The sequence below is a fragment of the Protopterus annectens genome, chromosome 1.part1, assembly GCF_019279795.1.
Source record: "Protopterus annectens isolate FY-2018-M chromosome 1.part1, PAN1.0, whole genome shotgun sequence".
Taxonomy (NCBI): Eukaryota; Metazoa; Chordata; order Ceratodontiformes; family Protopteridae; genus Protopterus; species Protopterus annectens.
This window is the reverse complement of record NC_056726.1, coordinates 732245337-732268814: the sequence shown is the minus strand read 5'-3', so window position 1 is coordinate 732268814 and position 23478 is coordinate 732245337. Positions and strand designations below refer to the sequence as shown.

General features: G+C 38.2%; 1 protein-coding gene across 2 annotated transcripts in view; it reads left to right on the top strand.

Moving 5' to 3' along the window:
- CNTFR (ciliary neurotrophic factor receptor) overlaps positions 1-23478 on the top strand; it is a 2564731-nt gene that overhangs the window by 378563 nt on the left and 2162690 nt on the right. The window lies entirely within an intron of this gene.

Sequence of the window (23478 nt, the reverse complement as noted above, 5' to 3'; positions counted from 1 at the left end):
GTCTGATTCTCTGGCTTAACGACCAATGAATACAATGTGGGAGCTATATATTTAGCTCTGGAAATGGGTTTCTGCATGATTCCTTCTTGTCTAGTCATATGAAGGGTGAGATCATAATATTCATGTAGGCTACAATGTCATGCTGAATGATATGAAATTGAATGGCCCAATGCATTGTGTTCACACACCAGCAACATACAGTTATATAGTTTTGTTTATACAGCAAAGTAATGGCGATATTGCATATCATATTTTTGCAGATAGCATCTTCCAGTTCTGATTTTTATAGTATGGCCTCTTTTCAAACTGTAAGTTTAGGACATTGCCAAAAGGTTTTCCTTTCTGTTGGAATTTATCCCCAACTCTCCCACATTGTGTTTATCATAATTTTACATGTGCTTTGCATTTCAGTTCTGTATTGCATATTCATGTTCACTTGAACCATGGCTATATAATAATGTTCAGTAGCATTTTAATCTACTTTTCCAAAGCTGGCTCCAGGTATTCAAATTAAACTCATGTGCTAATATTATACCTATGATTATTTGTCTTTCATCTGCCTTCCATTATAAACTTTAATACTGAGCCTCTGTGTGACCTTTGAAAGTTATAGGAGACAAATGTGCATATTTGAAAACAGTAACTATTCTATCATCTTGCGTGTGACAGTCTAAATAATATTTAGATGTAATGGCTCCTTGATGAAGAGTGAATAAGCCTAACTACAATATAAGTGACCCAAGCGTATGTAACACTTTGGGCACAAGAGGAGATGGGCAGGTGAGGGTGGGCATTAGTGGATGATGCCAGCTCATCCATCTGTGGTGCGGGACTGGTAGCCCCTGCTATTGACTACATCCAGCACAGACCTGAGATATGGTCATGTCCTGCCATGCTAACGATGGTGTCTTGTTGGGAGCATGTGCCTGCTTTGGAAGGGTGCTCTTGCACCAATCCTGGTACCCCAGACAGCCAGCAAGGGGCAGGTTTGTGGTCATACAGGAAATTCCCTCATTATCTTTATTTAAAGGTGGGGAGCAGACTGATTAGGTAGGGGGTAAGACAGCTCTCCTGACTCTTTAGTGTGAAAATGAACATTTAGTGTTTTTTACCATCAAATCTAAACATGGACCCCCCCCAGTCCATCCAAAAGACAGATAAGGCCATCCTTGAATATATGAGAAAAGCTCCATGTCCAGGGAAGACAGACAATGTCTACTGCCAAGTTAAGAGAAAGAGGGAGAGCAGCTAATATACCAGTCAGTCCAGACAATAGGATGAGGAAACGGTCTTAGTCTTTAAAAACTGGTTATGTTTTGCCAAGTGTAAGTAGGACAACACGTGAAGTGTCAGTGGAAGAACAGGTAGCACACAAACCTTTGGTGCAGACGATTTTGGGCTCTATTGCCACACCAGGTAGAGTGATTACTGACACTTCAATGCAACATAGGGGGTGTGAGATCTTAAGTTGAGGACCCATCTGCTTGAGCTGGTGGTAGCTCAGGTTGATGTAAAAGATACCACAGCACATATCAAAGAGTAAGACAGATTCACCAAAACCCTGGCCAAATTTCCAAAGTAGCATAAATACCATCTCAGAGCTCCCGTGAAAAGACCTGGAAAACAAAAACACTAAATAGTATAAAATAAATAAATAAATAAAACAGGTTTGAACCTTTGCAGATTGACAGTCCAGTTAGAACTATAAGTATACAGAGGGAGAAAGCAGCAATGACCATACCAAGGAAGATGTGATTATTCTCACACAACCTGCACAGATGAGACTGCTGGCTAAATGTATCAAAAGACTTGTGCATCCCGGCAAACTCTAGAAAGTTCCTAGATTTTTAAAGGAAGCATCTAAAGGACTAATATTCTGAATTTTTCTGATGAGGGCATGTGTATTTATTGCTGTTACAGGAGCATGAAGTGTGTATATGTGTGTGTGTGTGTGTGTGTGTGTGTGTGTGTGTGTGTGTGTGTGTGTGTGTGTGTGTGTGTGTGTGTGTGTGTGTGTGTGTGTGTGTGTGTGTGTGTGTGTGTGTGTGTGTGTGTGTCTGTGTGTGTGAGTGTGTGTGTGTGTGTGCATGTGTGTATGTCCGTGCATATTGAACAAGTGCTCTCATTACACAAACTCGTCCCGAAACTTTTGTTGGATTGAGCTGTGTAACCTTTTGTCAAAGCCAAGCCTCTGTCCTATAGTTCTATAGTTGTCCAAGCCTCTGTCCTACAGTTCTAGAGATCCAAGCCTCTAACATATAATTTTACAGTTGTTCAAGCCTTAGCCCTACAGTTCTACAGTAATCCAAGCCTCTGTCCTATAGTTCCACAGTTCTCCAAGCCTCTGTTTACAGTTCTACAGTTGTCAAAGCCTATGCCTTACAGTTACACAATTGTCCCAGCCTGTGTCCTACAGTTCTACAGTAATCCAAACTTTTGTTCTCCAGTTCTACAGTTGTCCCAGCCTGTCCTATATTTCTACAATTGTCCATTACTCTGTCCTACAGTTCTACACTAGTCCTAGCCTCTCCTACGTTTCTAGAGTTGTCCAGCCTCTGTGCTACATTTCTACAGTTGTCCAAGCCTATGTCCTACAGTTCTACAGTTGTCCAAGCCTATGGCTTACAGTTCCACAGTTGTCCAAGCCTATGTCTTACAGTTGTACAGTTGTCCCAGCCTCTGTCCTACAGATCTATAGTAATCCAAGCCTTTTTCCTATAGTTCTACAGTTGTCCCAGCCTCTGTCCTGCAGTTCTGCAGTAATCCAAACCTTTGTCCTATAGTTCTACAGTTGTCTCAGCCTCTGTCCTGGAGTTCTGAAGTAATCCAAGCCTTTGTCCTATAGTTCTACAGTTGTCCTAGCCTCTGTCCTATACTTCTACAGTTCTCCAAGCCTCTGTCTTACAGTATTAAAGTTGTCCCAGCCACTGTCCTACAGTTCTAGTGTTCCAAGCCTCTATCCTACATTTCTACAGTTGTCCAAGCCTCAGTCAAACATTTATACAGTTGTCAAAGCCTCTGTCCTACTGTTCTGCATATGACATTATAGTGTTGTAATGATTTTATTTTTAAATGTATTTCCATTAATCTCACTGTTCTTAATTCCTTGGCAAAAAAAAGGCTCTATTTAGTTGTAACTGAAGACATATTGTTCATGTTCAAGAATCCAAAATAACACAGGGGAGCAGCAGAATTTTAAGAAACACAGGATTTGGGATGCAGTTAAACTAGACCCGTTTGTAGCAACTTTTATAAAGGCGTCATTAAGCTGGCTGGTATTGGAAGATGGTGCAGAAGAGAAAATATTAGCCTTTGTAGTTCACTCTAGAAACTCTTTTTTGATAAAATCACTGTGGGCAATATATGTGGTTGTAACACTGATTAACTCCCACCTTTTCTTAGAGTTCTTGATATGACTCAATTGCCAAAGCAAACATGAAGATTAATTTTTAGCTTGGGACTTCATTACTATCAGATATTCTGAGATGGACAGATCATATCATACCTCAGAGGGACACTTTATTGACCCTGTCTACAGCTAAACAGTTGAGGCTGCATGATACTTGCAGAGTATTAAACCCAGATATCATGGACTTTAACTTTACAATGCCCATTTGCTCTAGTTTGATTTACCTTGATAACTGGTTAGCCTTTGGTATACTTCTGGCAGTTAGCATAGTAGACTACCTACAGACTCCTTTCACTGACCATCTAACAGTAACAGTAACAGTAACACTAACTTCAATCTTACCCAGCTGGCCAAGGGTCTATAAACCATGCAGAATGGATTCATTAATTTTTGAGGTCACTGCCATATGTGAAATACAACCCTGTTTCAAGCATGCTCATTAATATTTCGTGGGATGTCTATAAATTAGAGCTGTAGATACTTTGTAGGGAAGATAACCACAGTTTATTTTTGTTGGTATGAATAAGGATTCTGAGGTCTCCATATTAGAGAGAAGCATGGAGGAGATAGCACTGAAATGTAGACACCATAACTTGAAATACATGGAATGGTTGAGAGATTATGAAATATTACACATGCAGATTAGCCTGCTTAAAAAACACCAGGATAAGTCAAGCACAGAAAGGATAGCCACTGCAGTATGGCAGTTGGATAAGAAGCTGAGTAAAATCTAGGTAAAGTCTTCTTGGCCCATAAGTCTAAGTACAGGCAGATGCAGACGTCAAGTGAGACCATATAAACAAACCTTGACACTCTTGTTGGGCAAACAGAGGTATACTACAAAATATTTTAAATGTTTCATTTAGATATATGAAATTACATGCTAGTGGAGGATTCTGGTTCTACCATAACTATAGCTGAAGGTTGGCTAAACTATGTAGATCTACCAAATCTTACAGGAGTGTTTGTGTGTGTGTGTGTGTGTGTGTGTGTGTGTGTGTGTGTGTGTGTGTGTGTGTGTGTGTGTGTGTGTGTGTGTGTGTAAGTGTGCTTATCCATGTGTGCTTGTGCATGTGTGTTGTTTAACAATATATATCCATAAATATATAGTTGGAACTATATAACTATAACTGTAGCTATACCAATGTCTATTTCTTTATCTCTCTATTAGTTCTTTCTCTCTGTATATACAGTATATATATATATATATATATATATATATATATATATATATATATATATATATATATATATATATATATATCTTTCTATATGTTTGCCTATCTATCTTTGTATATGTCTGCCTACCTATCTGTCTATCTATATGTCTGTCTATCTATCTTTGTATATGTCTGCCTATCTAGTTATCAATCTTTCTATATGTGTACCTGTCTATCTCTCTCTCTCTCTATCTATCTATCTATCTATCTATCTATCTATCTATCTATCTATATGTCAGCCTATCTATCTATATGTCAGCCTATCTATCTATATATCTTTCTACATGTCTGCCTATCTATCTTTCTTTAATACTTTATCAGCTACATTACTTTTGGACAAGTAATTCCTACAATTCCGTCAGTATAGCAAGAAAAACACAGATTAACTTAAAGATGATTATGTTCTTCTTTCTTTTTTAAATATCAATGTAATTGTTCATGAAAGACAGAAACTTCGCAATATGTCAGCATTACTATAAAGTGTTATAATATTTTAATTCCATAATTCTGATAAGATTATATGACCCCAGGAAAATTAGGGTTGTAAAGTCAAAAACAGTGAGTGGTAGATGCTGCATAATTAATCAAACAACCTTATACTTGTTGAAGGATATAATGGGAAGCACAGTAAAACTGAATGACTTTCCATGACTTATTTAGCTACATTTTGTATATAAGAGTGGTGGGCTATTGGGTTATATTCAGAAAAAAATACTTACACTGAGAAAAAGAAAGCAAATTATATATTCTCTATTTTATAGTTACTGGACTTATACTTACTTGCCAAAACAAAAGAAAGAGTGCAATATTTCTGTATCAGTGCCTTCATCTGAAGCAGCTTTAGATACCCTTGACATTCTTTCTTAACATGAGAAACAAAAGGCGGTAACTCACAGATAACACACTATATTTTGCAGGCTGACTCACAAATGCCATGGTCACTGAAAAGCACTTGTTGAATGTGCTGTACTTTTTACTCCCGTACTTGCTGAGTATACATAGTCATCAAGAGTGTGTCTGGGAAGTGGCAGCAAGCACTTGGAGTCACATTCATGCCCTAATAAGAATGCGGTTATCTTTGTGTATGCAAGTTACTATGCAGAAGAAAACTCATAAGTTCATAGGAATATTCTAGGCTAAAGACTACCAAGGCCTTTATAAGCCTAGCCACGCAGCCCATCCCAATTGTGTCCCCATGTAACATGAGCACCTATTTGGAGGGGTATGATAGTTATGAGGTTGCTAAATGATTAGTGGGGGTATGTTAGTTAGTGACTATTTACTGTCAGCCTTTGTCTGTCATAGACATGGTGGGGACCACACAAGGGGTGAATTTTCAATTTCCTATCAAATGGTTAAGGTTACATTTGCATGTCACAAGAAAAGTTTAAATCCTTAGAGCTAATGTTTCTGGTGTTATTCATTTTGCAGATGTGCAAAAGGTCCAGCAGAGCTAGATCTGAGGATGCCTTATATGGCAGGCATAGATCACCTCTCAGTAACCTGTAGGAGACTGAGTGGATAGGGCTTTAAACCGATCTGTATAGGAGGTAGTCAAAACTAAAAAAACTAAGATAAAGAATAATTATATGAAGCAGTGAAAACCTGAAGAAACAAATAAAATCCATTCCACCTTAAACAAACATTTCAACTCATCAGTAAAAATATAAAAACTCCTTTCTGCTACATATAAATAACAAAGTTACATGAATAATAGAGAGCAAAAATTCATGCAGCACATGCTTCTTTCTCTTCATTAGTTACAAAGTATAGAAAAACACTGAAACTCTACCCCCCCATAAATGAAAAATATAAAACCAATTTTTTTCCATCAGATGTGCACCAATATTAAATAAAATGAGCCCCATTACTCTATAAACTGATTTTCACTTTGAGTTTCAGTTTTTTGCATGCACAATATCACTACTGTTAAACAGAAAATGAAAAAGATATTTTCACTTTACTATACTGTGCACCTGCATGTCCAGCTATAATATTTTCATAATGTACATTTATAGAAAAGAACAGAAAGGAAAATAAATGGTGTCAGGAGTTTACAAAGCACCTGTTTATTAAAAGTATAGTTATTTAATCAAGAAAGAAATGATGTTCAATGTTACAAATTTCTGGTGATCTTACATCAAAATGTGCACATGCCTTCAATAGTTATATGCAATGTTTCCAAAGTGAGTTCAACTGCATTTTTATGTTATAGCGGCTTTTGTAAGGGGAGTGTTTTGCTGAATTAAGCTATCTGTCTAGGGAAGCAATTAATGATCTATACCACAGTGGCTGGGTGCTTTGGTTATTTACATTTAACTGCAGTATGCGCTACAAGCTTCCGTAGCTGTTGTTATTATGTGTCAGTAGGGTTCTGGGACAAGGTGTATTGGATGCAAAAATTTATTTTACCCTGAAAATGTGATATAACTGTTAATTATTTTCTTTTTTATCTCCGTGTTTGTATTAGTCCTGCATACAGCTGTTACTTCTCATTGTATGATTTGCTTACAGCTAGTGAACTACTCAACATTTTCTCTCCTTGACCTCTCAAGAGTTTATCCTTGTCTCTTTCTTCTTGTCCCTCCTATCTTCTTGACTTTTTAGTGTCTATATCTGTTTCCTCTAACATATCCTTTTCACCCTTCTCTCTTTCTTTTTTACAGCTGTGAATAGTCACCCATTCATTGCAGGTGCCCCCTCCTTCCAGTTGATCAGAAAAACTATTTGCTTTTCATTTACTCCTCACCTGTTAAAAATATCTGCATTACCAAGCAAAAGGAGTGAAAACTCCTCAAAAAGTAATGTAGGTGTTAACTTGCGTTTTTGAACCTGTTAGCATCTATTTTTGAATTTTTTGGTTCTCCGTTTATAAGTGGCATGCACACTCATGGGGAAAACTACTTCTCCCATATCCCTCTCTCCTTATACCTGCATTTGTCAGTTTCTGCCACTAGGTGGCAACAAAACACCTGTAAAGCATTTCTCCATACTTATGTAAGCCTCTTCAAGCCATTTAACATAGCGTACATACAAAAAAAAATTGCATATATAACCCTACAGCTACAATAGCTTGCTGTGTCAAAACCAATTGATTTGCCCTAACCATAATCAATACTCACTGCACAAACTAAATTGTTCAAAGTCACAAACTTGTAGTACTTACCTGCCTGTCAGTCCTTACTGATGCCTTTTTTCACTCACCCCTTGCAGCTAAGGTAGGCTCTGCCCACTCCATTTGCCCTCGTTCTACTCTGGATCACTCTGCTCCCCTACCCTACCCCCATTCCCACACACCCACTCATCCAATAAACTTATAGCTATCTAGACAATCCTCTTCCTCTAAGACCATCCAATCAAAATCCAAACATCTAGTTCACACCCGCAATAACCAGCTCAGCCACTCATCCAATTAAATTACAGGTTTAGATACACACCAACTACCTTCACAGCTACTATGCCTAACCTTTGCCTAACCCCCCACCTGAATCTATCTACTTTTTTTCCATCTCTCACTCATTTCAACTAATCAGTCTCATGTCTAAAATATACTCCTTGCATGCCTTATTTATTATAACTCTCTCTATAGTAACCCATCTCACTTCATACCAACATAATTGTCACTCTTCTTAAGAATGGATCGAGGTTTGGATGTTCATTTAAGTAGTTTATTGTATAAAAGTACATCAGGATGGATACCAGGAGCTTAAACTTAAACAAACTATCTAACTAACTGACTGACTACATACTTGCATGCTCTCACTCTGGCTGCTCACTCAAAATGGCACTCCAGCTTGCACATGCTCAGTACTTATATGCCTGTGTTGACTCACAGGAAAGCTTCTTAAAGGTATATCATACACTCTGATCTACATCCTCCCTCTTTACTTAGGTGTGTCATATAAACAATGACATTTTAATAGGCATGCAATTGTACAGACACTAATAAAGAAAACAAGAGTCATGTCCAGGTTGTTGTGTATCTGGAAGTAGGTTTCAAGATCCGACATGATCTCATGACATAATAGTTAGGACTGGGTTTATGCAATGGGGACAGTCACTGCAGAATGCTCTTCTTGAAGAGTCTCGGGAATTTTCTCAGGAACGGAGATTGATGACGAAATGTTCTCTAGAACAGGAACATTGTACAAGTCACACTGAGAACTAGAGTCGTTGTCACAATCAAAATGCTGTAACACTGGTTCAGGCACTGGTAACAAATGCTTCCAGTTTTGTCTGAGTACCATTCTTTGTGATTCCACAATGTACGATCTTGGCTCTTGACACAAAATTTTCACAAATCCAATGAGATCAAACCCTTTTGACAACTGCATCCTCAATATCTCCCATTTTTTTTCAATGAACTGAACAGTTTGCTGGTTTTATCATAATACAACTTCTGGACAAATGTTTTCCCAACAGGTGGCCTTTTACTGCTTTGTTGTTCTTAGCTTATGGAACCAATAAATTACTACTGATTGGTAGTGTGGTTCTGGTTTGTCTTGACATAAGTCTCTGGGGAGGTGAACCAAGAAGATCATCATGTGGTATGTTTCTGAGATTTAACAAGTTTAGAAAAACATCAGTATGGTCATGTCTGGATTTCTCTAACAGCTGTTTTGCACTTTGAACATTCAGCCAAGCTGTTTGACTGAGGGTATTCAGGACTACTTCTAATGTGAACAAAGTCCCAGTCTTCTGCAAATTTATTGAACTGCTGACTAGTAAACTGTGCACCATTGTCAGAAATAACTCTGTGCAGACTACAATGGACAGAAAAATGTCACTTACTGGAAGTAAGGCTGGGAAGTAGGTCAATCTTGAACCAATTTGAATAAGAGGGTATGATAAACAAATAATGCTAACAATTCCACTCAAAGATATCTATGGCTACTGTCGACCAAGGTAATTCAGGAATGTGGCTTAACTGAAGTGATTCTTTCTATTGATGTGGCTTTTTACTATTACATACTGAACAAGATGAAAGTACTTTTTCAATATCTCTTGACATAGAATGCCAAAATTCTAAACCTATTGCCCTTCTTTTGGTATAATCAGTTCCTGGGTGGCCACGATGCAAGATCTTAATATGTTCTTGTTGCAAGGATTTTGGAACAATCACTTTAGAACCTTTCATGATGATACCAATGTCTGACAAAATCTCATGTTTGTATGGAAAATATGGTTGCACTTTTACTGGTAAACAAGACCGCTTTGAAGATCATGCTCAATTGATAAAGAGCGTTAGCTTCTGGACAATTAGATCTGAAGCTGTGTGAATTCTGAGCTCATCAAGACATGTGGAATAAAAAAAATCTCATTTCCATGACTTCAAAAGCAAGTTGTCATTGTTAAGCTGTTCTGTGTTTTTTTCTGGGTGATCTATATAAGGTATCAGCAAGATAAAGAATTCTGCCTTTTGTGTAAACAAGATTGAAATTGTACTTCTGAAATTTGAGCATCATATGCTGCAGTCTAGCAGGAGCTGTATGAATAGGCTTTCTCAAAATAGTAAAAAGAGGTTGGTGATAAGTTTCAGTCTGGATAGGTCTACCATAAATATAATCATAGAACTTTGAACATGCAAACACAATTGCCAAAAGCTCTTTCTCAATCTGGACATATTGCATCTCGATCTGGGTAAGAATTCTCGATGCATAGAACACTGGTCTATGCAACTCCAGAATGACTGCACCTAGACCAAAGTTAGAAACATCACAGGAAAGAGGATCTGGTTTGCACATCATAGTAACTGAGAGTTGGTGGGTTGGCAATTTTCTGTTTCAGGATATCAAATATTCAGGTTTACAATCATTTCACTGATCGCATTTTGTGTGAGTTATTGTTTGAATGAACCACATCAGCAAAGCAAAACAGCAATGATTGACACAAAAGGGGAATGCGGAAGTGGAGAATGTCAAAATCAACATATCTCATACATTCTCCATACTTCCACAAGTGGTATTACTGTGCAACACACAGCAAAGAACATTTTTGCAGGGGGGCAAGCCCCCCCCTGCACATGCCATGTGGTGGGCTGTGCCCTGTGCCCCCACACCTCCTGCTACTTATATATACAAACTCTGAGATCACACTACAGTGAGGGAAAGGGTACATTTCCTGATCCCCACTATAATATGATCTGCATTAAAATGTTGAAATGCACAACAACAAATGCTGTAGTGCATTCGCTGTTGCACATTTCAACATTTTTTTTTCATTCTTTCAAAATATCAAATTGGGTGTTCAGACTGGGTCTGCTTTAGAAAGATGAAATTGCAAACTCTCGAATGCTCACATGAGCGAATAATCAGAAACTCAAAATTGGTATTTTGGGATCACAGTACAGTGGATATCGGAATATTTGCCCTTTCTTCACTGTAATGCGATCTCAGAGTAGGAATATATATTTAGCAGGAGCTGTGGGGGGCGCAGCATTTTTGGTTTTATCACATAGACCCTTTGGACTAATGTAAATCACACAAAGTCCAATCGCCCTTTTGTAAGTAAACCAAATACTCGTTAGTGCTGTTCTGGTCATGACCAAATAACATATTTGCATGTCAGCTCTCATAATGGTGTCAACTTTGGTTGAAATCTGGAATGAAGTTGCCTAGATAGCTGACCATGCCAAGAAATCACTGTAGGGCTTGAACATTGTCTGGAGCTGGTATCTCAAGAATTGCTGTTTGCTTGGAAGGATCTGGTCATAAGCCTGAACTGGTAAACAAGTGACAAGCATAGCTGACGTCTTGTAGCCTGAATTTGCATTTCTGAAGATTCAGCTTAAGATTCACTTTAAATGCTCTTTCTAAAACTTTCATGAGGTTTCTGTCATGTTCAACTTCACCATTGCCTCCTACTAAAATATCATCTACTATAACAGCACAGGGATAGCCAGAAAAAAAATTTGCTTCATTGCACCCTGAAAGACTTCACTGTCAGAATTTATCCCAAATGGCATTCTCAGAAATCTGCATCTTCCAAATAGTGTACCAAATGTGGTTAACAATGAAAATTGTCAGTGAAGCAAAATTTGCCAAAACGAACCCTCTACATCTAAGACAGAAAAAAAAAACTCTTCAACCATGCGCATTAGATGATGAGGTCCTTTTAATGCTTTGTTCAGATCTCTTGGATCAATGCAAATTCTGATGTTATCTGAACCTTTTGTATGAGCTATCACCATGTAGGTTTCCTATTCAGTAAGTTCTACTGGACAAATTATTCCTAGCTGCACCATTTTATTTAGTTTGGCATTGACTCTGTTCTGCATAGCTACTGGAACTTCTGTGCTCATCTGATAACTGGGCTGAACTCTTGGTCTAACTTCATGGAGTACACAACTGGTAGTTTGCCTAATTTGTCTGCAAAAACATCAGCATGCTCAGAAAAAATAGTTTAGGTGAAATTTGAGCTATAGTCATTCAGGCTTACATGGTGGATCTCCTTATTAAGTGAAAGTAGTCCCATTCCCAAAGTGTCTGTGAGGCCTATTAATGACTGCACGTGTCTCTTGACTACCAAAAATTGGAAGTCATAGCGGTTCCCAACAGAGTAACTTGAAAGCACTACTAAGCCTTCGGTTTGAATCTCTTCGTCATCATAAGCAACATGCTTTGCACACTTTGTCAATCAAGTTGTTCTGTAGCTTTTACTCTAGCAAACATTTCTGCTGACATAACATTTTTTGAGCCAGTATCTACTTTGAGCTCTGCAAGACTTTCATTAATCTAAACAGTACAAAACATCTCATTCCTTGCCCACAAATCTACTGCATTAACTGTTTCACCAAGGACAGACACAACATCAACATAAAAACTAGGGTTGCAGCTTTCTAATAGTAAAAGAATGTGCCTTATTTATTTACAAAACCTTTTGAAATTATTCTACTTATTGCAAGAATGATACTGCTGACCAAAAGCTAAGCACTTTTCTCTTTTGGGTTTGTGATTTCCGCCACAATTAAGACAGTTGACTATAAGCTAGGTGGGGGCACACGTTTTGACTTTGCTGACTCACCCTTATGCTTCACTGAGCATGCTTTGGAATTTGCTGGAAAGACTTGGGGTTTCCCAGGGACTGTTACAGAGCCTGCAGTAGCTGCCATGTGCTTGGGCCTGTTTCTTTTAACCACTGCTGTATACTATCAAAATGAGCTTTGTCACTGTGCCTTCTGCAGCTATTCTTATTTGTTACCATATGTACTTGCTTTTCTTTAAGCTCGTACATCTGACAAATCTCAATGGCCTTATTTAACATTACATCAGTATCTCAAAGCAAAATCTTTCTCACTGTGTCATTATTAATACCACACACAAGCCTTTCCTTTATAAACTCATCTCTCACATCACCAAATCTGCATATTTTACCCTTATTTGTCACATCAGTTATTTATACTGCAAAAGTTTCACCAGGCTTTTGATCCCTTGTGTAAAATAAGTGCCTTTTCATTGTAACATTCATTTGGGGGTTACGCATTTTGCTAACATTACCTTTTAAGCACTCTGGGTCTTCCCTCATTTCAGGCGATGCCACTATATTATGGTCTTCATCCTCACCTGGAAACACAGCAGGTGCATATACAAATAAACGTTCTCTTTCAGTGTCCTCTAAACCAGCTAAATTAAGCAGAATAAATACCTTTGTACATGTGTCTTTGTCAGAAAAAGCAACCTGTATGAAAATATTGTATTCCTGCTCAAACTCTCTCCAATTTTCTGCAATATTGTTATCAAACACAAGTGGTGTGCGTCTGTGAAACCCTTCTTCCATACCCACAGATTATAGTAAAACACAATGCAAAATTGGCCATTGTAATTATGTAAGAACATTCACACACATACCTGCTACTTGTAATAATATTCAAATGCACAAAAACTCTGAGAAATATGCTATGATACAACTGTACTTTGTGAAATATTCTTTGAAATGACAGTACTTTAAAAAGTAACTGCACTGTAATACTGCACACACTTGCAAACACTTTGCACACTTACATTGAATAGCTTTAGTTAATATGAATTAATATGAAAAAGTAGTATGTAGCAAAAAAATACAGTTGTTTTCCCTTTTTTGTACTTTTTTGTGATCTGCATATCCTTTCAAGCATTTTTGTAATTATTTTAAATATTTTTATCAATATGTTGCATTTTCGTACATTTCGTTTAATAGGAAACTCATCTTGAGTGTTCTGAATGCTTTGTTTTATATTTATAGCAAAAGAAAGCATTTAAGCAAGTTTTAGTTCCTGGAATTTGTTTCTGAACTGTTTGAGAAGTAGGAATGATCCATTCCTGTACACTCCTCCAACTTTAACCAGTTGTCTCATGGCTGTAACTCTGGATCCCATTCTAACACCATGTCTCTCTTCTTATACGCATTAAGAAGATGTTGAGGCTTGGGTGTTCATTTAAGTAGTTTATTGTATACAAATACATCAGGATGGATAGCAGGAACATTAAACTTAAATGAACTATCTAACTAACTGACTGACCACGTACTTACATGTTGTCACTCTGGCTGCTCACTCAAAATGGCGCTCCTGCTTGCACATGCTCAGTACTTATATGCATGTGCTGACTCACTGGAAAACTTCTAAAACTTATGTCATGCACTCTGATCTACAATAATCTCAATCCCACTCTAAACAGTAAATCACCCACCCAGCTCAATTCCTCCATACCTACCCAAATATCACTACACATCTCTGCCGCAATCTGCAGTCACTATAACTTAGAGCTAACCCCATTTAAAATTCCACACTACCCTACAAAAGGTTGCATCTTCATATAATATGACATGTCTTGAAATTCCTTCAGACTATTGTGAACATTACCTCTCAATTGATACTCAGTGGCGACATCCATCCAAATCCTGGACCCTCAACTAACCCCAAAAGTAACATAAACCAGGCCATATTTTACCTAAATTCCTTAGAAGACCTGATGACCTGTTAATTCTTAATATCAATATAAGAAGTATGCTTAACAAAGTTGAAGAACTGAATGCAGAGCTATGCTTTTATGCCCCTGACATTGTACTCCTTACTGAAACATGAATTAAGCCACATAACAAAGACAATGAATTACTGCCTCCAGGCAGTAACCTACTCAGAAAATACTGTACATCCAAAAGAGGAGGTGGTGTCATACTTTTTTTCAAGACCCTATTCATAAAGGTAAAAATTAACCCAGAAAAACAACTGAACATACTAAGTTCATACATCCCTCCTGGTCACAGTATTAACACACTGGAATCCATAATCCATTGGGCATCCGAATCATTTCCCCATTAAACAACTCATTTTAGGTGATTTTAATATAGACTGGACTTCAATAAACTCACCCTTCCCCCACTACTCGTATAAACCTACATGGCTTCACTAACATTATCTAAACCCCAACTAGAATAAATAAAGCTACCAAAAACGGATCCATTATAGACTGAATCTTCACTAATCACCCATTCATGACAATACTCTGGCATACTACCGGACACTCTAAGTGACCACCTCCCTACTTTTGTGTTAAGACAATAAATTATACCCACAAAAAAGACTCCTGAAGCATATACACTATACAATAAACTTTAGAGCAGATGATCTCATAACAGCACTAAACCAGTGCAACTGGTAACCCCTTGGCTTCTACTAGAACAAAGGGATAAAGCATGGGACACTTGGCAGAACAACAAAACTAATACTGATGGGCAATTATTTCTTGAATTAAGAAATAAGGCAAAAACACAAATAAGAATAGATAAGAAAAATGAATATTCCAATATATAAACTAAGCATAATTCTAACCCTCACAAATTATGGGCAGCCATGAATAAAATTTTCCAACCCAGAAAAACAGGTACCCCACCCCAATACATTGTCAAATCTGCTAACAACATTGCAACACAATTCAATGAATATTTTACTAGCTCTATTTTAAAGCTGTTGACAAACTCTTCTCCCACAACCCTCCCAAATCTGTAAAACTCACTAATTAACCAAAAGTATTTCATCCTCCAACCAATCCAGACCAGTACAATCTTCAGATACCTGACCAAACCAAGACCCACTACCCTAGCAGCTGATAAACTCCCAGAAGGCTACCCCCAAATTGCAGACAAAGCTATCTCATACCATGTGTCTATAATTATTAGTAGGTCAATCTCTGAGCAGCAGGTTCCACTTCTCTGGAAAGTCTCACATATAATACCTCAACATAAAGTTGGAAACTCAACCGAGTTGTCCAATTACCATCTGATCACCATACTATCCCCACTGTCAAAAATCCTTCTATCCAACAATCTCCTAACTGAAACTCAACATGGTTTTCACCCTAGCCACAGCATGACCACTGCCCTTATTTGCTTTACCAACCTTGTTAATCAGCAGCAGAATGTAGGCCATCGCATAGCCACTGTCTGTTTGGAACTCCCCAAAGCATTTGATACAGTCTCTCATAACAAACTATTGGCTGCATTCTCAAAACTTAAACTAAACAACTTTGCATTCCTATGCTTTAAAGATTATCTTTCTAACTGCCAGCAAGCCATTAAGTGGCAGGACTCTCTATCCTACCTTCTCCCTGTTACCTTAGGTGTGCCTCAAGGATCTATACTCAGAGCCCTGGTCTTCACAATATTCACCAATAACCTCCATAAAGTGACCGTTCACACAATCTTAGTCTGATATGCTGAAGACTCCACCCTAATCTGCTTATCCCCCTCCCTCTAGCTTCTACACAAATTAACCCAAGAATCCTTCACAGCCATTGAAACCTGGTTATCAAATTCTCAACTAATATTCAACCTCAAAAAGACCCAGCTTATGCTGTTCTACCCCATCAAAGCCATAGATCTCAGTCCCCCTTTTACAATTATCACTTTTGAAAATACCCATGTCACACCAGTTACATAAATCAAGCTACTAGGGGTCATTGACAAAAACATGAAATTCGACAAGCAAGCTCAAGCTATGCACGAAAATCTAGGCACACTCTATAGATGTAAAAACTATCTGACTACTCATAATAAAACTATCATAGCAAGAACCCACCTTCTCTTCACATTACTGTAAGCTTCTCCTGTTCTAGTTAACCTAAATAAAGTCAATCTAAACAAGTTATCCAGTTGCTATAACAAAATAGGTAAATTCACTACAGACTCTTCCTACAAATCCCACCATTGTTAAGCCCTTCAGAAATTATCCTGGCTTGAATTACCAAACTTACTAACCCTAGCTCACACTAGCTCACCAAATTCTTTACCACCCCAAAAAAACTCTGACCCTACATGGCCTAATTAACCATTACACCAATAACTGTCAGCTAAGATCCACCAATAAAGGGCTGGTTGAAGTATCCAAAAGCAGACACATCACAGGAGATTCCCTTTACTCTAGTACTATTGCAGAAACTTGGAATTCCCTCCCACTTGAAATCCAGATACAGACAAACAAACTTAGCTTCAAAAATCAACTAAGAGCCTGTCTCACCAAATCATGAATAAGTACATGCTCTGACCCTGGCTAACTCCTCCAGGCCCATTCTATTTCCATATCTCCTCTATATCTAGAACTAGAACTATATTTGCTACAGTGTCCTCCTATATCTTCAAACATGGATAATTCCTTGTAATTCAAACTATACCACTGTTTATTGTATTCTAAATTAAGTTATACTTCTATATTATGTTGTTATGGACAGTAATGTCTTGTAAATTCTGAACTTCTTCCTTGTACTACTAATACTTATGTAAGGTTCTCTAGCAACTTTGTATGTTTATTTTTTTCTAAATTGTTGCACGTTTGTTTTTCAGCATTGATATATTGTATGGAGCTTTTCTCTCTGGGCCTCTGGTGAAAGTGGGCAGCCCTGCCCAGTCAAACTTTCCCGGTAAACAAATGTAAAATAAATAAATACACAAATAAAATATAGAACTCGTTAGGGCACATTAAGAATTTGCTAGCTAATAAACCTGGCTCATTAACCCTACTACCAAACTGTGTTTATATCACGCTATCGAAATATGTAAATAGCGAACGCTATTTCATCGAAACTAAAAAATATCTAAACCACAAAAATATCGAAAATTCAGAACAGTGATTTTTTTTCCCATGGAAAAAAATTGCTATTCCGAAACACATACGCACAACACAAGCACACCAAAAAAACAGCAATCCACACACATACACTTAAAATCCTACATCTAACCCTACACTAAACTGTACATACACTACTAACTATTCACTTACCTTAACCCAAACCCTAACCCTAAGGTCCGTCACTATCGCACACTCACCTAACTCACACCCTAACCCTAACTCACTTAACCCGTCCCTAACCCTAAAGTCTGTCACTATGGCACACTCACCTGACCCGCACCCTAACCCTAACTCACGTAACCTGCCCCTAACCCAAACTCACCTAACCCGCACCCTAACCCTAACATCCACACAATCACACACTTACCTGAACCCGACCCGTAGCTTTCCACCACAGCGCTGAAAATAGAGAAGCCACAGAAATGGCCAACCAAATTATTTCCCTAGGAAAAAATTGGTGTTCTGCAGCCTCACTATTTTTAGCGTTCGCTGAATAGGGGTCGATATTGGAACATTCAAAGTTTTAAAACTTCGATGTTCTGATATAAACCCACCAAATCATATATCTACTGATTTTTTAAAACTTTAATTTCACACAGCTTTCCTAATATATAAGGAAGAATATTCCAAAGGTTTCCTGCCCTGATATGAAAAAAGCTCTGAATAACAGTTATTGACTTTGAAAAAGACACACGCAAATTGTATTTCCTTGTAGATAATTTATGATGCAAAAAAAATCAATAAATAAATATTACCCAGTGTAGCTGCAAAGACTTCATTCATATAACACTTACATATTAGTTAGAATTTCCTCTTAGCAGCCTACATCCTACAGAAAAGGTGACTGGTGCTCAAACCGTTCTCTATATATCACAGACTAGCAGCTTGTCTAATAAGTTTTTGAACCCTTTCAAGTTTTAAAATCTGACAGAAATTATATATACAAAAGGAGTCATAATATTCCATTATCAGTTTAACAGATGCAATGAAAGTGCAATGTTTTGTAAACACTAATCAGATTAAATGAACATTCACAAGTAAAATCCTATTCTGACGACGATCCTGCAATAAATATCCAAGTGATCATTCAGAACATTTACTCAACATACATGTTAGACTAATGGACCTGAAACTATGAATCTAATACCCAGACTGAGACTTGAGAATTGAGATCACTAAAGCCTCCTGCAAAATTTGGGTATAAAACCATGCTCCAATGACCTTTCAAATAGATCAGCAAGAGAAAATGTCAAGCTTGCCAGCTATAGTCCTTAAAAGAAACCCATTCTATCTATCACAGAGGTTGGAAGAGTCAGGTTTAATGTATTCAAAAGCACTTCTAACAGTCTCAATAGGAAGTATAGAGCAATCACCATAAACCTTTTATACTCAATTAATGATGAATTCACAATAGTAGACTCTCCACAATGAAACAATGCAACTTCATTAGCAAGATCTCCTAGTTCTTATAGGTTCATAAGTTTACAGTTGATTACTAGGTTAACAGCTTAAGACACATTACAAGCCTAGCCAATATAATCCAGTTTTACTCAATATATGGCCCACAGGGGCAAGGGGATGGCATGGGTTTGTGTCTATGCCTTGAATACCTTACAGATTGCTCCCATCCAGAAGGAACACAGGCACTACCCCAGGTGTGATTTTCTGATGCCCCATCCATTAATCTAAATTTCAGTTGAAGAGGATCAGGAGGGGCTTGTGAATAGGAGGCTTGTTCCAAAGAAGGGGTGATCTCTGAGACAAATATCTGTCTCTCCAGCATGTTTTGTTTGAGTAGCTAACTACGTTTAGATCCCTAGATCAGGTGAGCCTCATGATGTTTGACTTGGGGATGTGTAGCAGCTACATCAGGGCTGGATTTGTGATTGGCTAGTTGGTCAGGCATAGGTCACCCCTTAATAGCTGGTAGGAGATAGAGCAAAGGCAGAGGACATTTAGTCTTGCTGCATAGCACGTTATTTACAGTCTATTTTCTTTGTGAGGAACCCCTGAGGTCACTCCAGCTGCTGTTAAGTTCCTAGGTAAGTACAAATGATGCATGAGATAATGAGGGCTGAGTACAGTGGGCCTATAATTTCCTAGGATCTGGATGCCATAACTTTATTTATAAGTTGTGCCACCTAGAAGGACTTCCTCACCACTGTGGACACATGGCGGTCAAAGTTCAAGCAACTATCTGTGTAGCTGGACCTCTCACCTCTAAGTCTACTTTTAGGGGTGAGCTATTGATGTTGCAGTTTGCAGGGGTATTTAAACTCCCAAAAGGTATGATAATTTATTTTTTTTCCCTTTTAGTTTTAGGCTATAGTTCTGGCATCAATCATTTATCAGATCTAGAATCTCCCGAAGGATATCTACATTATTGGAGGATACAGTGATTTCCCCCAGCTTGCAGTCTTTGGCAAACTTTGTCATCCAGGGGCCTTCCATATTAGCCTTGACTTCACAGATGTTTATTCTGAATAGGTGAAGTCCCATCACTGAACCACGATTAACTGGCACACCACTAGTAACTGGCCTTGTGCTGGATTTGGATTCACTCACTTTAAGTAGATATGTCTTGTCCATGAGCCAACTGGCTATTCATCTGGTGATGTAAGGATTTATGCCCAATTTTATGAGTTTATTTATAATCCGTGAATGGGGAATTGTGTCAAATGCCTTGGCCAGGTTGAAGTAGGCAACATGTACTTTTTTGCCATCAGCCATGGCCTTAGTGACTTTCTTAGAGAAATCCACCAGATTCACTAGGCATGATCTGTCCTTCACAGATTTGAATTAGATTGGGTCCCATGTTTGCAGGTTTTCCTGTGTCATTATTTATCATTTCCATGATTATTCTTTCCATGATTTTATACATAACAGTAGTCAAAGTTACGGGAATGCAATTTCCCAGGTCAGCAGATCGTCCCCCCTTTATGCAGGGGGGATGACTGTTGCTGTCCTCCACTTTATCGATACAAAGCCAGTCTGGAGGCTGTGATTAAATAGAGATCCTAATAGGTTCATAGGTTCATAGGTATTTACTAGGCTAATGACCACAAGGGCCTTTTTAAACCTAGCCATGCATCTGAAATCTCTGACTAGTTCTGATAACCTTGATAAGCAGGTTACCTCTGTCCATTAGAGACATAGGTGCACACCAGGGATACATTTTTGCTTTCCCATCCAATTGTCCAAGTTGCACTTGAATTGGGTTATGGAGGAACTCTGCTTCACATGAATGGTGAGCCTGTTCCATAGATGGGGTAGTCACTGGGATACATATGTATCTCTCCAGCAGGACCTATTTATATCAGAGGCAAGGTTTAAGTCTTTAGAACTGATAATTCTGGTGCTGTTTGTTTTGTGGATATGCAGGGGGTCCATCAGAGTGGGGTCTGACAATGCCCTGTATACCAGGCATAGATCTCCCCTCAAAAGCCTGTAGGAGACAAAATACAGGGATAAGGCCTTGAGGCAGTCTGCATAGGACATATTACTTATGCCCTGTATTCTTCTAGTGAGGAACCTCTGTGGACATTCCATTTGTTGGATATGCCTGGTTAGATACATATCAAAGGGGGCATTGTATTCAATGACAAGTCTGATGAATGCCAAATACAGTGGAACAATGACTTCCTTGGACTTAGATGACATACCTTTGTTTATTAGTTGTGCAACATAGACTGATTTCCTCACGACTGTAGACACATGATGATCAAAAGATAGATTACTATCTACATGTGTCCCTAAGTTCCTGACTACTGGGTCAACTCTAAGGGCTGTGAAGACACATGATGATCAAAATATAGATTACTATCTATGTATGTCCCTAAGTCCCTGACTACTGGATCAACACTAAGGGGTGTGTTGTCAACATGATAGTTACCAGGGATGGATGACTTCCCAAAGGATACTATTATGCATTTCTTGGCATTTAGTTTTAGTCCATTGCTCTGACACCAGTTGTTTGTCTGTGTCTGCCCTTCCTGGAGAACATTCGTGTCAGTGCAAGATTCAATGACAGCTCCTAATTTGCAATCATATGCAAATTTAGTCAGCCAGAGACCACTGACATTGGCTTTGACTTCTAAGATGTAAATGCCAAAAAGGAGCAGTCTAAGGTCTGATCCCTGAGGGACTCCACTTGTGACTGGCCTCTTTGTAGAGGTGTACTCCCCATTTCTAACTTCCTGGGTCCTGTCTTTGAGCCAGTTAGCTATCCATTGGGTGACATACGGGTTTGTACCTAACCTCTTGAGATTGTCAATAATACCCAAGTTGGGTATTGCGTCAAATAAATGCCTTGGCCAGGTCAATGTGGGCAGTGTGAACAACTTTGCCCTCATCCATTGCTTTGGTGACCTTCCCAAGGTAATCCACCAGGCTGAGTAGCCATGATCTGCACTTCATGAAACCAAACTGGGTTGGGTCCAGTGGCTGGAGGTTTACTATATCTCTGTTGATCATCTCCATGATAATTCTTTCCATGGCTTTACATATAAGACTAGTGAGACTTACGGGTCTGTAGTTTCCAGGGTCTGTAGATGGCCCACCTTTGTGCAGACAGATGATTGTTGCCTTTCTCCAGTCATGAGAGCATTAAGGACCTGTTCCATAGTGATAGCAGGGGGAGTTATATTTGATGATATTTCCTGAGGGGAAGGTTGAGGGGGAGAGAGGGGTAAAGTTGGAGCTGAATTTATCAGTCAGTAGCCAGTAGCATAATCAACAAGTGGAGTTTCAAGGGGCCAGGCCAAAAAACAAATACTGGAGGACATAAATAGGCAAAACTTTGATGGCATGTACCCTCGTTTGACTAATGTTGTACAATTTTCCTACCTGTGCACTAATGAACAGCTGTGTGATAATGCTAATGCGATTGTGAATAACACAAGAGGTGATTTTAAATTATATAATTTTTCAGATGTGCATATTGATGAGCATGCTGCTGACTTATTAGCTAAAGGTACAACATTTGTGCCAGCAAGTCCTTTTGACTTCATTAATATTATGATTGACTTAAAAGTTTTCTTAAGGAAATTGAATTTGGGTTTGTTATATAAAAATAATATAGATAATGAAAAAAGTAAATATAGTATCAGTAGTATATATAACACCCCCCCCACATCCTAGGATAATCACCTATGAAAAAATGTGTGAACATGACTTGAAGTGTTTGCATAGATTAAACAAGAGAACAAACTATTATAAATCGAATTTGAATGAGAAAGAGCAAAACATTTTGAAAAAATTGAAGGGTGAGGATGTAAGAATTATGAGACCTGATAAGGGGGGAGGGGCAGTAATCATGATTCAATACATTTATAACAGCAAACTCAATAACATTTTGAATATGGACACCTATGAAGAAGTTTCACTCAATGAGTTACATGGGACTTACAGAAAAATGTATGGTCAATTAAATGACATGTTTTAGAAAGACAAATTAATTTGGATTTATTCAATTATTTGAATATAACCTCTCCAAAAATTTCTGTTTTTTTTGGAACCCCTAAAATCCACAAGAGCATAAAAGACCCCCCCAGTGTGGCCTCTAGTGGATGGAAGGGATTCCATTACTTATGCATGTGCTAAATACCTAGACCATGAGCTTAAGAACATTCCGGTGAAAGAGTTGCAGATTTGCAAGGACGCATGGACATTTTTACAACATATGAATAATGTCCAGTTTGATCAGGATGATATTTTGGTGACAATAGATGTGTGTGACCTCTATACTGTGA